Source organism: Muntiacus reevesi, chromosome 9, assembly GCF_963930625.1.
Source record: "Muntiacus reevesi chromosome 9, mMunRee1.1, whole genome shotgun sequence".
Classification (NCBI taxonomy): Eukaryota; Metazoa; Chordata; class Mammalia; order Artiodactyla; family Cervidae; genus Muntiacus; species Muntiacus reevesi.
The window spans coordinates 78,355,223-78,370,222 of record NC_089257.1 but is presented as its reverse complement, the minus strand read 5'-3'; the positions used below and the strand labels follow the sequence as shown (position 1 = coordinate 78,370,222).

At 35.1% G+C, this 15,000-nt stretch overlaps 1 pseudogene; it reads right to left on the bottom strand.

Moving 5' to 3' along the window:
- Positions 1–916: 916 nt before the first annotated feature.
- LOC136175973 (peptidyl-prolyl cis-trans isomerase A-like) lies at positions 917–3,842 on the bottom strand (annotated as a pseudogene).
- Positions 3,843–15,000: the final 11,158 nt, after the last annotated feature.

Sequence of the window (15,000 nt, the reverse complement as noted above, 5' to 3'; positions counted from 1 at the left end):
AACATAAAATAGACTGCTTTACATATGTTACTGTATATACGCTTTGCAGTAACTACAAAGCAAAATGATGTTTAACTGATGCTGAAGCTGAAGCTCCAATACTTTGGCCACCTGATATGAAGAACTGACTCACTGGAAAAGACCCTGATGCTGGGAAAGATTGAAGGCAGGAGGAGAAGGGGACAACAGAGGATGAGATGGTTGGATAGCATCACCAACTCAATGGACATGAGTTTGAGAAAGCTGTGGGTGTTGGTGATGGCCAGGGAAGCCTGAGATCTTGCAGTCCATGGGGTCGCAAAGAGTCGGACACAACTGAACAACTGAACTGAACTGAACAAAGCAAAAACCTATAGCAGATACAAAAACAATAAAGAAATCTAAGCATACCACTAAAGACAGCCATGATACCAAGAGGAAGAGTAAGAGAAGAAGAAAAATACAGAGTAGAACTACAAATTAGTCAGAAAATGGTGAACCAAATGTCAACAGAAGCATTTATTTGAGTAATTTCTTTAAATTCAAGTGAACTAAATTTTCAAATCAGCCGACATAGAGTGGTTGAATTGATAATAATGAAAAATAACAATGGCAACAAAAAGACATCCATGCTGCTTACAGAAGACAGTGAATTATTTGAGTAGTGCAATGGAATCCAAACAGAAACAATGATATTTAATTCTCAGAATCTTTTGAGGCTAGTGTTTTTGTTGATTTTTAGTTTTTATTTCATAATCATAAACTTAACTCTGCAATATAGCCTAACTTAGAGAAAGATAAGGAAAATATGGAACTCAAAGAACTGCAGTGAGAACAAAGATTATAGGATATTTTGAGCAGATGGAATTGAAGGGGTGGTCTCATGAGCTATAAAAGGGATGTTCTGATGGCTAAGACAAAACACAAGTCAAATTTATTAGATTTGCCCACAGTCACCAATGGTGATCTTCTTTCAGGTTTTGCCATTCCTGGACTCAAAGCACTCCATGGCTTCCACAATATTCATGCTTTCTTTCATCTTGCCAAAGACTACAAGCTTGCCATTCAACCACTCAGTCCTGATAATGCATATAAAAAACTGGAAACTGTTTGTCTAGGGGCCAGTGTTTGCCATGGACAAGGTACTAGGACCCATATGTTACTTTCATCAATTTTCTCCCCATAGAAGAACTTGCCACTAGTGCCATTATGGCATGTGAAGACTCCACCCTGGCATATATTTACAAGAACTATTCTGTGAAAGCAGGAACTATTATAATCAAATCCTCTCTCCCCGGTGCTCAGAATATGAAGGTTTTCTGCTGTCTTTGGAACTTTGTCTTCCAAACAGCTAGAAGGAGATGCAGCAGGACTGGCATCAATGGCAATGTCAAAGAACTCAGGGGGACTGACATGGCTGGGTAGCACAGGAGGCTCTGGGCTGGCAGTGTCTACAGGCCTGGAAAAATCAAAGTGTTAGTGTCTCAGTTGTGTCTGACTCTTTGAGACCCAATGGACTGTAGTCTGCCAGGCTCCTTCGTCCATGGAATTCTCCAGGTGAGAATACTAGAGTGGGTAGCCATGCCCTTCTCCAGGGGATCTTCCCGACCCAGGGACCGAGCTCGGGTCTCCCGCATTACAGGCAGATTCTTTGCCATCTAATTCTTTACCACCAGTAAATCCCCATGCAGCCTGTAGGTAATATTAGAGAGACCATTCCTTTTCACTTCACTTCAACTTGTGCTGCAGTTGAGAGGTCCAACACTGGGGGAATCATGTCTGAAAATAGCTCTGCTCCAGTGAAAGGGGAAAAGGGAAAATGAGGGGAAATACCCTGAATATATTCATTATCTGTACAACATATCTCACACAGCTACTACTACTTTTTTTAGTTGGTTGTTTGATTTATTTTCTCTTGTTTCATTCAGTTTGAGCTGTTTTGTTTTTGTTTTTGTTTTTTGTGACTTGTATTTAAAAGAATCCTGACAGGAGCACATTAATGACTCTAAGTTTTTACATATTATTATCAAGAAATTTGGAGATTTTAATCCTGAGCAGAGAAACTCTAAGAGAATTATCAGGACAGAGTGGTCTCACTGGGTCCTAGAAATGATTCTCTGACAAGCTGAGATATAATGACAGCAATGTGGCTATTGGAAGTGAAGTTAATTGAGTTTCCCATTCTACCATTTCTTCAGTGGCATCCTGATCTTCAGGTGTAGTTAAGTGGAGCCAGATAAGACTTAGGAAACTGGGACAGATAGCCAATGATAACTATAAATCGATTAACTGCTTTATATTATGTTTTGTGACAATTCTGTTAGGATGTATCAAACATGATTATTAATTGCTAATTTGTGTGAAAACAAATTTAGATTATAGGATCTTGTTCTTAGGTGAAATAATCAAAATGTCTGATCCAATTTATTTCTGTTATTATCAAGGGCATTTATATGCAAGAGACTAAATTTTGTGTTGAGGATATAGTAGTAAGAAAAAATAGTTACAGAACTTAAAATCAAGTGGAAAAACAGAAAATGAAACATAGGGTAAAGTATATAAGGGATTGAATTTTCCATATCTTTTCCAATTTTCTTTTAATGGCTTTCCTGTACAGATTCTAAAATTAGTAGATGCATTTTCTAGTCTATCTTGATGCTAGGGACTTAGATGTAAATGCGATTGATGGGGTCACAAAGAGTTGGACATGACTGAGCAACTGAAATGAACTGAACTGAGGTTCAAACCAAATCTGTTGTTGTTGTTCAGTCACTGAGTTATGTCCTATTCTCTGCAACCCCATAGACTGCAGTACACCAGGCTTCCCTGTCCTTCAGTATCTCCCAGAGTTTGTTGGAACTCATGCCCATTGAGATAGCATTGATAGTGATGTTATCTAACCACCTCATCCTCTGCTACCCTCTTCACCTTTTACCATCAGTCTTTCCCAGCATCAGGGTCTTTTGAAATGAGTCAGCTTTCCACATCAAGTGGACAAAGTACTGGAGATTCAGCTTTAGCATAAGTCTTTCCAATGAATATTCAGGAATTATTTGCTTTAGGATTGACTGGTTTCATCTGTTTGCAGTCCAAGTCTTCTCCAGCACCACAGTTCAAAAGCATCAATTCAGCTCTCAATCTTCTTTATAGTCCAACTCTTACATCAGTACAGTACTATTGGAAAAATCATAGCTTTGATTATATGGACTTTTGCTGGCAGTTATGTCTCTGCTTTTTAATATTCTATCTATGTTTCCCATAATTTCCATCCAAGGAGCAAGCATCTTTTAATTTCATAGCTTCAGTCAATATTAGTGATTTTGGAGCCCAAGAAAAGAAACTATTTCACTGCTTCCACTTCTTTTCCCTTCTATTTGCCATGAAGTGGTGCAACTGGATGCCAGGATCTCAGTTTTTTGAATGTTGAATTTTAAAACCAGTTTTTTAAAAAATAGCATCTAACATGATGCACTCTGCATAGAAGTAAAATAAGCAGGGTGACAATATATAACCTTGTCATACACATTTCCCAATTTGGAACCAGTCTGTTGTTCCATGTCCAGTTCTAACTGTTACTTCTTGACCTGCATACAGATTTCTCAGGAGACAGGAAAGGTGGTCTGAAATTCCCATCTCTTTAAGAATTTTCCACAGTTTGTTATGAGCCACACAGTCAAAGGCTTTAGCCTAGTCAATTAGGCAGAAGTAGATGCTTTTTGCTGGAATTCGCTTGCTTTTTCTATGATCCACCAAATGTTGGTGATTTGATATTTTGTACCTCTGCCTTTTCTAAATCCAGATTGTACATCTGAAAGTTCTCACTTCACGTACTGTCGAAGCCTGGCTTGAAGAACTTTTAGCATGACCTTGCTATCTTGTGAAATGAGTGCAATTGTATGGTAGTTTGAACAGTCTTTGCCATTGTCCTTTTTTGGGGTTGGAGTGAAAACTGCCAGTCCTGTGGCTACTACTGAGTTTTCTAAATGTCCTGACACAGTGAGCGCAGCGCTTGAACAGCATATTCTTTCAGGATTTGAAATCACTCAGTTGGAGTCCATCATCTCCACTAGCTTCATTTGTAGCAATGTGTCCTAAGTCAAGGCCCACTTGAATTCACATTCCAGGATGCCTGGCTCTAGGTGAGTGGCTACACCACTGTGGTTATCTGGGTCATTAAGACCTTACGCAGAACTGAACTCCATTGGAAAGGAATGGAAATTGCAGGAATGTGGTGTCCATTCTGTTGCTGTATGTTGTAGCAGGCAAGGCATGGATTTGGAGGTAAAGACTGGTGGAAGTTTCTATGTTTGAATCATGGATAAGATTATATGTCTCTTCTCCCAGAACTTTTATTTTCTAAGTATTTAAAGATCTCTTCAAAATTTTTTTCTTCTCAAACTATGTATTTGTAATTAGACTCTAACTGATTTGGTATTAGAGCTAATCCCTTCAATCTATTTGTCACTTCCACTATATAATCATAAGGAATTTGATTTAGGTTATACCTGAATAGTCTAGTGGTTTTCCTTAATTTCTTCAATTTAAGTCTGAATTTGGCAATAAGGAGTTCATAATCTGAGCCACAGTCAGATCCTGGTGTTTTTTGCTGACTGTATAGAGCTTCTCCTTCTTTGGTTACAAAGAATGCAATCAATCTGATTTCGGTATTGATCATCTGGCGTTGTCCATGTGTAGAGTCTTCTCTTGTGTTGTTGGAAGAGGGTGTTTGCTATGACCAGTGGGTTTTCTTAGCAAAACTCTGTTAACCTTTGCCCTATTTCATTTTGTACCCCAAGACCAAATCTGCCTGTTACTCTAGATAACTCTTGACTTCTTACTTTTGCACTCCAGTCCCCTATGATAAAAAGGACATCTTTTGGATGTTAGTTCTAGAGGGTCTTGCAGGTCTTTATAGAACTGCTCAACTTCAGCTTCTTCAGCACTGCTGGTTGGGGCATAGACTTGGATCACTGAGATATTGAATGGTTTGCCTTGGAAACGAACAGAGATTATTCTGTCATTTTTGAGACTACACCCAAATACTGCATTTCAGAGTCTTTCGTTGATTATGATGGCTACTCCATTTCTTCTAAGAGATTCTTGCCCACAGTAGTAGATACAATGGTCATCTGGATTAAACTTGCCCATTTTAGTCCATTTTAATTCACTGATTCCTAAAATGTTGATGTTCACTCTTGTCATCTCCTGCTTGATCATGTCCAATTTACTTGATTCATGGACCTAAAATTCCAGGTTCCTATGTAGTATTGTTCTTTACAGAATCAGACTTTACTACCATCACCAGTCACATCCACAACTGGGCATTACTTTTGCTTTGGTTCCCACTCTTCCTTCTTTCTGAATTTATTTCTCCACTTTTTTCCAGTAGTATATGGAGCACCTACAGACCTGGGGAGTTCATCTTTCAGTGTCGTATCTTTTTGCCTTTTCGTACTGTTCATGAGGTTCTCAAAGCAAGAATACTGAAGTGGTTCACTGTTTTCTTCTCCAGTGGGCCATGTTTTGTTAGCACTCTTTACCGTGACCCATCTGTATTGGGTGGCCCTACATGACATGGCTCATAATTTCATATTTATAACTAGTAAGTTCCAAATCTGAAGGAAAATTTTACACATCAATGCTTTCAGAGAGGAATTATGAGGTTTAAAATCATATTTGCCATTCTTAATAGTGATTAGATATAGAGGAGACTTGAGGTCAAATGTAAATACAAGTTACTACTCTTTGTGCATCTTAATTTCTCTTTTCTAAGCCAAATGTAGTATTTCATAATACAAAATAATTCAAAATGCTTCAACTTCTTCCTGTCTTCTCACCCATATTTTATTTTTTAAAATGAAGCCTCCCACGTGCTCCTTTAATGGAAGGGAAAGTGATTAGAATGAGACTTTTCTCTCTAGAGGAGGTGAAATGTTGGTTCTCAGCAAGAATAATTTTGATGGGAAATGGCTGAATTTTCCTTTGTTTTTTGTAAGAATATTTTGAAGGAAAAATTGATAAATACATCAGGAAGGGCAAAAGGAATGCCATCTCTGCAAAGGAACTTTCCTTCTTCATGGTAGTTATGCTGATCATACAAAAAGAAATAGAAGTTAAAATGCAGAAACAAGGAAAGAGAATCTTATTTTTATTGTCAACTTGCTTAGCATTTTATTTATTTTTAAAAGTATTTAGTTATGTATTATTATTTTTAAACTCATTTTCTTATCATTGATGTTCCTTAAGAGTCCCTGTGAAAAGTCAATTAAGTTTTTCAAATCAACTGGCTACAAACATATCTTTGAAGGACAGTTACTAAAACGAGGATCTAGAGAATAGAAGTGAAGCCGGAATTACTGATCTCTAGTTGAAAGCACCACCTACTGGGTAATAGAAACATCTACTGCTTTTAGCATGTCTGACCACATTATTATCAGCAAATGAAACCTAAGTCAAGGGGAAAGTCTAACAAAATTATAATTCTGTTTACAAAATAAATAAAATAAATCCCTTCCATATTATTGTATCTATCTGTAAACAAAATGGAAAAAGAAACCTGTTGCATCATTCAAATTATTCTTTCTGGTATTCTTGCCACAAAAATCATAATTCCTAAAACTACTTAGAGTTTGAATAAAAACATAGGTTTTCAAAATCATAGAACATTCTGTCAGTAAACGTAATAATTCTTGAGCAATCTTTGAAATGACAGGAACATTATCAGTGCATTTCCTACCTAGCCAGGAGGTATTTGATCCTCAAGTCACACTATTTTGTCTTTTATAAACCTGGAGAAGGATAAAGAGAAATTTCATAGACACATTTTGACAAAAATGAAAAAAATAATTTTCACAATTCTATAAGTCCTAAAAGCTTTTCTTTTTACTATCTTTGGTGATAAAAAAATCCAAGTTACCCCCAGTTTATCTGGCAAATGAATTTGAATCACAAATGCATTTAAATATGAACTTTCTCAGGTGCAATTTAGATCTGATGTTGACAAGTACAATTCAAGGATTTTAACTATAGCCTAAAACATTATGAACAGACTTTTCTTTTTATTCAAGTACAGTGTTTTGTTTTGAACAGGAAATTACTCTGGGGAATTTTGCTATTTATTGGTAGAGACTGTGCTAATATACTATGTCTGTTCAAATAGATTGTGAAAAACTGAGAGAAAATTCAATATCACTGGGCAAGACCCTGTTAAATTCAGAAAGTTGTGGAACAATCAATCAGTCTCTCAGAATGAACTCAGAAATAACTTGTCCTTTAAAATATCTGAGTCGTAAGATTCATCACTCTCTTGAATGTATAATGTGCAGTGCAGTGCAGTATTGCGTTATCAGAAATTTGTAAATTTTTTTATTACACCTTCCATTCTAACCCCCCTCTTTCTTAGGTGTGTAGTTACCAGAGTAAGGAAAAAACATACAAATAGTTAATCATACAAAATACAAATTTCTTTATTTTTTCATTGTGGATAGCATGTCTTCCTCTAGTTTAGATAATGTTCATTCAAAATCAAATACTTATGAGACAGGTTATGTGATTTTTCCACTTCTTTCCCCTTTCTCAGTGTTTCCTCTCTAGGAAGAGCCACTCACTGTCACATCAACCATTCAGAATCCCACTTGTGATTTAGGTAATATTTTAAATATCAAATTTTTAAAGAAAGTATCAGGTAACTCCTGTTAATCCCTCTTTCCTGAAATATTATTTCCTTCAACAAACTTACTCTATTCTACCTCTCTTTTTCTTCAGTCTCCTTTACCAAGTTTTCCTCTTTAATCTCATTTCTAAATATAGGATTTCTTCAGAATTTGACAAAACGGAATTCTTTACTTATATTATTGCATCCATTCTTACATATTGTATAGAATTTCTTTACTGAAAGTGTTAGTCGCTCAGTTGTTATACGACTCTTTGTGAGCCTATGGACTATAGCCCACCAGGCTCCTCTGTCCATGGGATTCTCCAGACAAGAATACTGGAGTGGGCTGACATGACTGTCTCCAGGAAATCTTCCTGACCCAGGGATCGAACTCAGGTCTCCTGCATTGTGGGCAGATTCTTTACTGTCTGAGCCATGAGGGATGCTCTATACTGACAACACCCAAATGTATGTTTTAGACTGTTCCTCTCATTTGAGCTTCAGACATACATATACTGCAACATAATTGGTGGGTATATTTTTCAATTTTTGAAGGCATTTGACATAATGCTTTCTAATTTTTCTACTATCCTGCCCTTGCCCTCATTCTCCTTACCCAAATCTGCTACTTCATCAAACATTTTATCCCCATTAGTCGCCCCCACCCTTAGGTACAGAGAAAAAAGCCATAGCATCATCCTTAACATCATCTTTCTGGCAACACATCAGACCACCACTAAATCTCCATTAATTCTATTGATATAGCCAAAATATTACAGACCTGTCTGTTGTCTATTTCTCTACTGTCTCCTTGCTAATCTGAAGTCTCAGAAGAGAAGCTTAATAATTATTTGTTAAATACATTTATATATGACTGAATGCAGTCAGTTAGTCAATTCCCTTCAAGTCATAAAAATGCTCTTCCCTTGCACACATAATTCTTTGTGCTTATCAGACTTTTTGTTCTGAAAGACTGACTTTTACTTTCTTTCTTCATTTCTATACTTTTACCAGTTCTGAAATTCATTGAGAATTTATTTCCCTCTTGATATCCAGTATCTAATTCCTATTCGGAAAACAGAATTTTAAGTATCTGTTAAAATAAACTAAGTAGTTGAAATAAATATCCCAAATCAAGGAAACCTAACCCTTTTGGTCTCCACCAACACTATTTCCTATTCTTTTCTTGCTATTTGAAAGGTTGCCACTATGAGCCATGAACGACGTTGAGATTCTTGGCCTCCAGAGGTGAGGGATTCAATCTGGGGCCAGTGACGAGGTTTAATCACTCAGAGCTTTTGTGTGATCAAGATTTATTAAAGTATAAAAGACGTAGAGAAAGCTACTGACATAGACATCAGAAGGGGAACAAAAGAGTGCCCCCTTGCTAGTTTTTAGCAAGAAGTTATATACCTATTGACAGCCTACTAATTAGAGAAAGAAAATGTCTCAAAACTCAGAGGCACCGGGTCCCTCACCCACAACATGGATTTTGAGATAACATTGGCACAAGGGGAGTCATCCCATGCCATAAAACAATTGACATGATTCTTGAAGAAAGGCAGATTTCCAAGCAAATATACAATCTCATTAACATTGCTTAAGATAACATTTCCATGAATAAAACATACTGGTTTGTTGAGTATGGGTTCTGAGTCTTGAAGAAAGACAGAGTCCAAGGTAAATACATAGCTAATTATCACTGCTTAAGAAAAATATTTCTATAAGAAAAATGCATTGGTTAGGTCAAGGTTTGAGAAAAGTTAAGTTTAGGTAGAACCAGGTGTCATCATGGCAAATTCTAAAAGAAATCTACTTTAAATTTTGTATAGAGGACGGAAAACAGTCTGACACTTGTAGTTTGTTTCCTCCTGCCTCTTAAGAGAGAGATTAGAAAAAAACAAACAAACAAAAAACTTCTGATGCTTGCAGTCTATTTCCTCCGTTTGGAGATCTCTAGCCTTCCTGCCTGTTACCCTATCACTATCACTGATTATTTATTGTCCTAACTTTTGTAATAAGTATTTCCTTCATTTTCAGTTTATCATTTATTGAAGGCCTATTGTGGAAAAAGCAACGTTAAGCATTTTTCACATGATATTTAAATCATGAACATTATAAAACTATTCCTTTGTTATCACCTTTTCATGAATGAGGCATATAAGAGTGGATGACCTAACCAAAATTACCAGAGAGAGTAAATATTTGAAACCAGGCCTATCTCAATCCACATTATGTGTAGCTAACAATTTCATGCTACAGCCAATCATACTTACTTGATATACAATGTGTAGGATGCAACCCATTAAAGATATCTTGAATAAGATGTATTTTATATGACTTGATGTTTTCAGGGCCAAAATTTTACAAATTAAGTTTATGTGCTCTTATATGTTACATTTATACACCTATAATCTGTTATGATATTGTTTGCTTGCTATAATTCTTATAGTCACTAATTCATTCAATAGGAACTATTTTAAGCAGTACCATATACTACATTACATTAATTGAATGGGATCCAAAATAAACTTAAAATTACATCTTTGCTCTGTAAGACTGATCTGTCAAGAAATGAGATGCATTTGTGTTTAATTCAACATGAAACTGTAATATAATATTTCTATAATTTGTTTATTTTTAAAAATTTGGTCTCAGCTAAAGTGGATATCTAGTTGTAAACACTAAATTTAAAATAATATCTCCCTTTCTTGTAATTTACAAGTAACATACTACTCTTAAGAAAATACATAGTACATACATAATTTTTTTTTCAGATACACAATTTAATTCCATATTTTAGAACTAGGAATTGCAATCTAAAAATGGTAAATGATCAAGAAATATTCAATTAATATGACTGATTGATGAATTGTCTTTTGATTAAGTATAAAACTTATTAAAAGGATGTATAAACTACACTGGTGACTCAATTCAAGTCTATCTCTTTAAAAGAGAGACACGACATATACAGAGTAAGAATCTCACAAGGGAACACTTTTTTAAAATTTATTTTATTTAAATATATAATTGATTTATGATATATAGTTGATTTACAATGTTATGTTTATTCCTGATATACAGCAAAGTGATTCAGTTATACAACATATGCATTCTTTTTCAGAGTTTTTTTCATTCCATTGTGGCTCATCACAGGATTTTTTTAGCATAATTAATATTTGTACAAATTTCACACAACAGCAAGATACAAATTCTATTCAAGTTCCCATAGACTGTAAACCTGGAGACACTGGAACATATCCAGTAACATAAAACAACATGCAAAAATGTCATGCTCCAAAGGTTTTGAAATCATAGAGCATGTTTTCTTATCACTGTGGAATTATATTAGAAATCTATATCAAAAGATACTTAAAAGTAATCCTCATATCTTCAAGTGCAATGTGACATTTACCAAGAGAGATCTTTGACTTGGCCATTGAAAGCCTCAATAAAGTTAAAAGACTGAAAAATCACATTGGGTGATTGCAGAGAAAAAAAAAAAATTTAAATGAGACATTAATATCAAACATAGTTTTAAAACTCTGTATGTTTAGAAAATACATATCCAACTTCTGATAAACATTTTTTACTATTGTGATTATGTAACTGTTCATTGTAATATCATTGTAACATTATTGGTCAACAGAAAATAATAGAATTCTATGTCACTAAAACAGTCATTTAATAGAAAAGCATTTGATCACTTTTTAAAATCCAGATGAACATTAGAATTATCTTTTTATTTTTTTTTGAAAAATACAAATGTCCAGGTACTGTTTTTTCTCCAAAGCTCCAGATATGATTCTACTGAGTGGCCATGTTTAAAAAACTGGACTATATGATGATCCTTTACTTATATCTTGTGTGTTTCATTTTTTCTCCTTCATATTCAATGTTCCCATTTCATTTAGTTTATGTTTTCTGACATCTACATTTTTTTCTTGTTATTCTTTGTTAAGTCTTTATCAAATGTAAGAGAAAAGCTTTTATATATATAGTATGGGGAGACTTTTTTTTTTTTTCTTTTTCCAAAGAATCAAACAAACGTAACTCTTTCACTTATGCTTGGGATGGATAGTGTTTATACTCCATTTTGAATGTGCAGGAGTGGCTGGAAGCAAAACTCTCCATTCTGTGCATTTTAAACAGTTCCTGACACATTAAGAAACTACAGGAAGAATGCAATCAAATTAACCCCAGAGAAGAGAAATTGAGCCAAAATGCACATAGAGAAGAATGGGGGGGGGATTTTTCCCTCATTTTTCCTGTCAAATAAAGTTAAAAGAGTCAATTCAGGCCCAGAGAAGTCTGTTATCCAGAGATCAATGATGTCAGTTCCTATTTGTGTCATAAGTGTAGGGAATCTGTACACATAACCGAAAAGGAAGAGAAAGAAAAAGAAAAGAAAACGTCAACGTGAACAACAAATTCAAGGGAGAAAATGTGTGGCTCAGTCAGTCTGAGATAAATTTGAATTAACCTTTTCTTATACAGAAGCTAGCAACATGCTGTAACAGGGTGAAGCAGGATATTGCTTGTTTAAATTATGAATGTGTTTCTAATAAAACTCCAGTTTCCGTGGTATTAACATTCCATTTTGCTTATCTTCTAGGTCACACATCTTATTTCTATATTAATTATTGCTATATAGATATCAACTAATTTGTTTTTCAGAACAGTCCACTAATAATCAAGCATGAGATTCACATCTTGATTGATGGTTAATATCAGAGAGAATTTTCCTGAGCATAATCAGCCGTGATGACCTTCTGAACAGTAATATATTTACCATGGACAGAGGAGCCTGGCAGTCTACAGCCCATGGGTCGTGAAGAATTAGACATTATGGAGCAATTGAGTACACATCAAACTTTAAAATTGAAAATGTTTAATATTGTAAAGGAAAATTCTGTATACGTAAGCCATGATGACCATTTATAAAAACATTACCTAATAGAGTATGAAAAAAGGAGATACTCTGATTTATCATAGTCATCAGTCTGTGCTAGTTGCTGGAAAGTTGCCATACATTGACTATACAAAATCTTTATAGCATATTTGCATGTTCTAGAAGAACAATAATTATATTTATATTGAAACACTTTATGTAGGTAAGCAGTTAGTGGGAAGCTGCCTCCGTATTTGAAATTATGATCTGCTCACTAATAGTCACTACATCTAAAAAAGTATTTTGATTATTGAGTTTCCAGAATGTACCAAGTAGAATGTGTTCATATGTGTTTGTGTGTAGTCTTTGAAGTGGTTAAGTATTACCACATTTTCTATTTTACAAATGAAATGTTAAAAATAGGTAATACTTGATAAATTATTTGATGTCTTTGCTTACAGCCATGAAAAAAATATTTAAAATCTTTAAATTTTAATTTGAAATAAAAATGTACAATTGTGCACCTTTATGATGTAGTATACATCATAATACATATATTTAATTGGGGAATTATTCATAGATGCCATTAAGGATTTAAAAAAATAGAACCTGTCCAGCAGCAATCAGTACTCTCAAACTTTGGGAAAAAGCAGTCTCTACAAGTAGCCATATAGCAAAGACCCTAGACATTTGGAAAGGTTGTGTGGGAATTTTTGATACTGGCTAGATTGGTGGGAACTGGGAGTAGCTTCTGAAGGTGATCAGGAAGTTTGGAGGAGTAGTACAGGCAGGATCTTAAGAGTCACATGGATAAACATGTTAGTAAGGAGGGCCTTTGTTAAAAACCCAGAAGAGATGTTATATTAATTATTTAACAAAACAAAATAGTGGAATAAGGAAAGTGAATCTCAAAATATACTCTATATTGGAATACATTGTCTAGGTATTTTTGACCTGTGGTGCTACCACAAAAAATAAACTATTGGTACATTTGCTGTTCTTGGATTAGCTTTGTTTACTACTTGAATTTGCTTAGCATAATCAAGAAAGAAATGTTTAGCCTAATACACAGTCTCCTCCTTAACTACTGCACCATCCTGCTTTCCATGAAGGAATGTGAAAATACTTTCATTAGAGTTCTGTAGAAATTTTCTGTTTACCTGCAAGATTGTCTGGGGGTGGGTGGGAAGACTACTATAGTCTGAGATTTTCTGTCATTGTTGTTTAGTTGCTAAGTCATGTCTGACTCTTTTGAGACCCCATGAACCCGTAGCTTGCCAGGTTCCTCTGTTCACCGGATTTCCAAAGGCAAGAATACTGGTGTGAGTTGCCGTTTCCTTCTTCTGGGAATCTTTTAGCATCTCTTGCCTTGACAGGTGGATTCTTTATCACTGAGCCACCAGGGAAGCTCTTTTGTTATACAGGGCAATGGATAAAAATGACATGAGAAACAGTCAAATCGTCCATTGAAAGAGTAGAAAAATATCAGTAGGTGAGATGAGAGAAATACAAGACATTTAAATTAAAAAATAAATAAGTAAACTGTCCACTTAAATAAAAGATTAAACAGCAACAAGTTCAAATTACGTTTATTTGAAAATAACAGAGGAATGGCAGTTCAGGTAACCCATGTTCTCACAAGCTATAAATGAGTCCATTGAGTGTTTAGGGTAGACTGTGTTTATAGGCAAGGAATAAAAAGAGGGGAAAGTCCATCCAGAGTGCAAACAATAGTTCCTTGGCTTGAGGATGGGGATAAATTCTTGGCAGATGTTCACTGATAAAATTTGTTCTCTGTAAGTCATGTGTTTTATGAACAATTCATCTCTCAGCTCTTAAGCTCCATTCTGCTGAGCGTGCATGCATAAGATTCTCCATTTCATACTGTGCAGTTCCGTTTTAGGTTACAGTCCTCTCAGAAAACAAAAAAGCAAAGTAGTAAGTATTCAATGAAGATTTGTTTTAACTTTTTGTAAGATGCACTTTAGGCTATATATTTCATTGCTTTTCTGCCGATTACAATAAGCTGCCATGGTCTAAGTCATCTAAAGCCAATGAGTGCAACATATTTCTAATTTAGCCACTCACATTTGGATTTGAGAGCACATGCAAATTAGGATATTTTATTTTATTTTTTTAATGCGTTGTTTGAAATATTGAAAGGTTACTGCTGAATGGTAAGACACGGGATTCTTGGCCTCTGGAGGAGACAAATTCAATCCGGGACCAGAGACGAGGCTGGATTGCTCAGAGCTTTTGTGTAATAAGTTTTATTAAAGTATAAAGGAGATAGAGAAATCTTCTGACATAGGCATCACAAGGCGGCAAAAGAGTACCCTCCTCCTAGTCTTTAGCTGTATGTTATATAGTCACTCACAGTCTGTTAATGAAAAGAAAGGAGTGTCATAAAATTTAGAATGGCACCAGATAATTCATTCCTGGCCATAAAATGATTGACTTGAATCTTGTAGAAGGG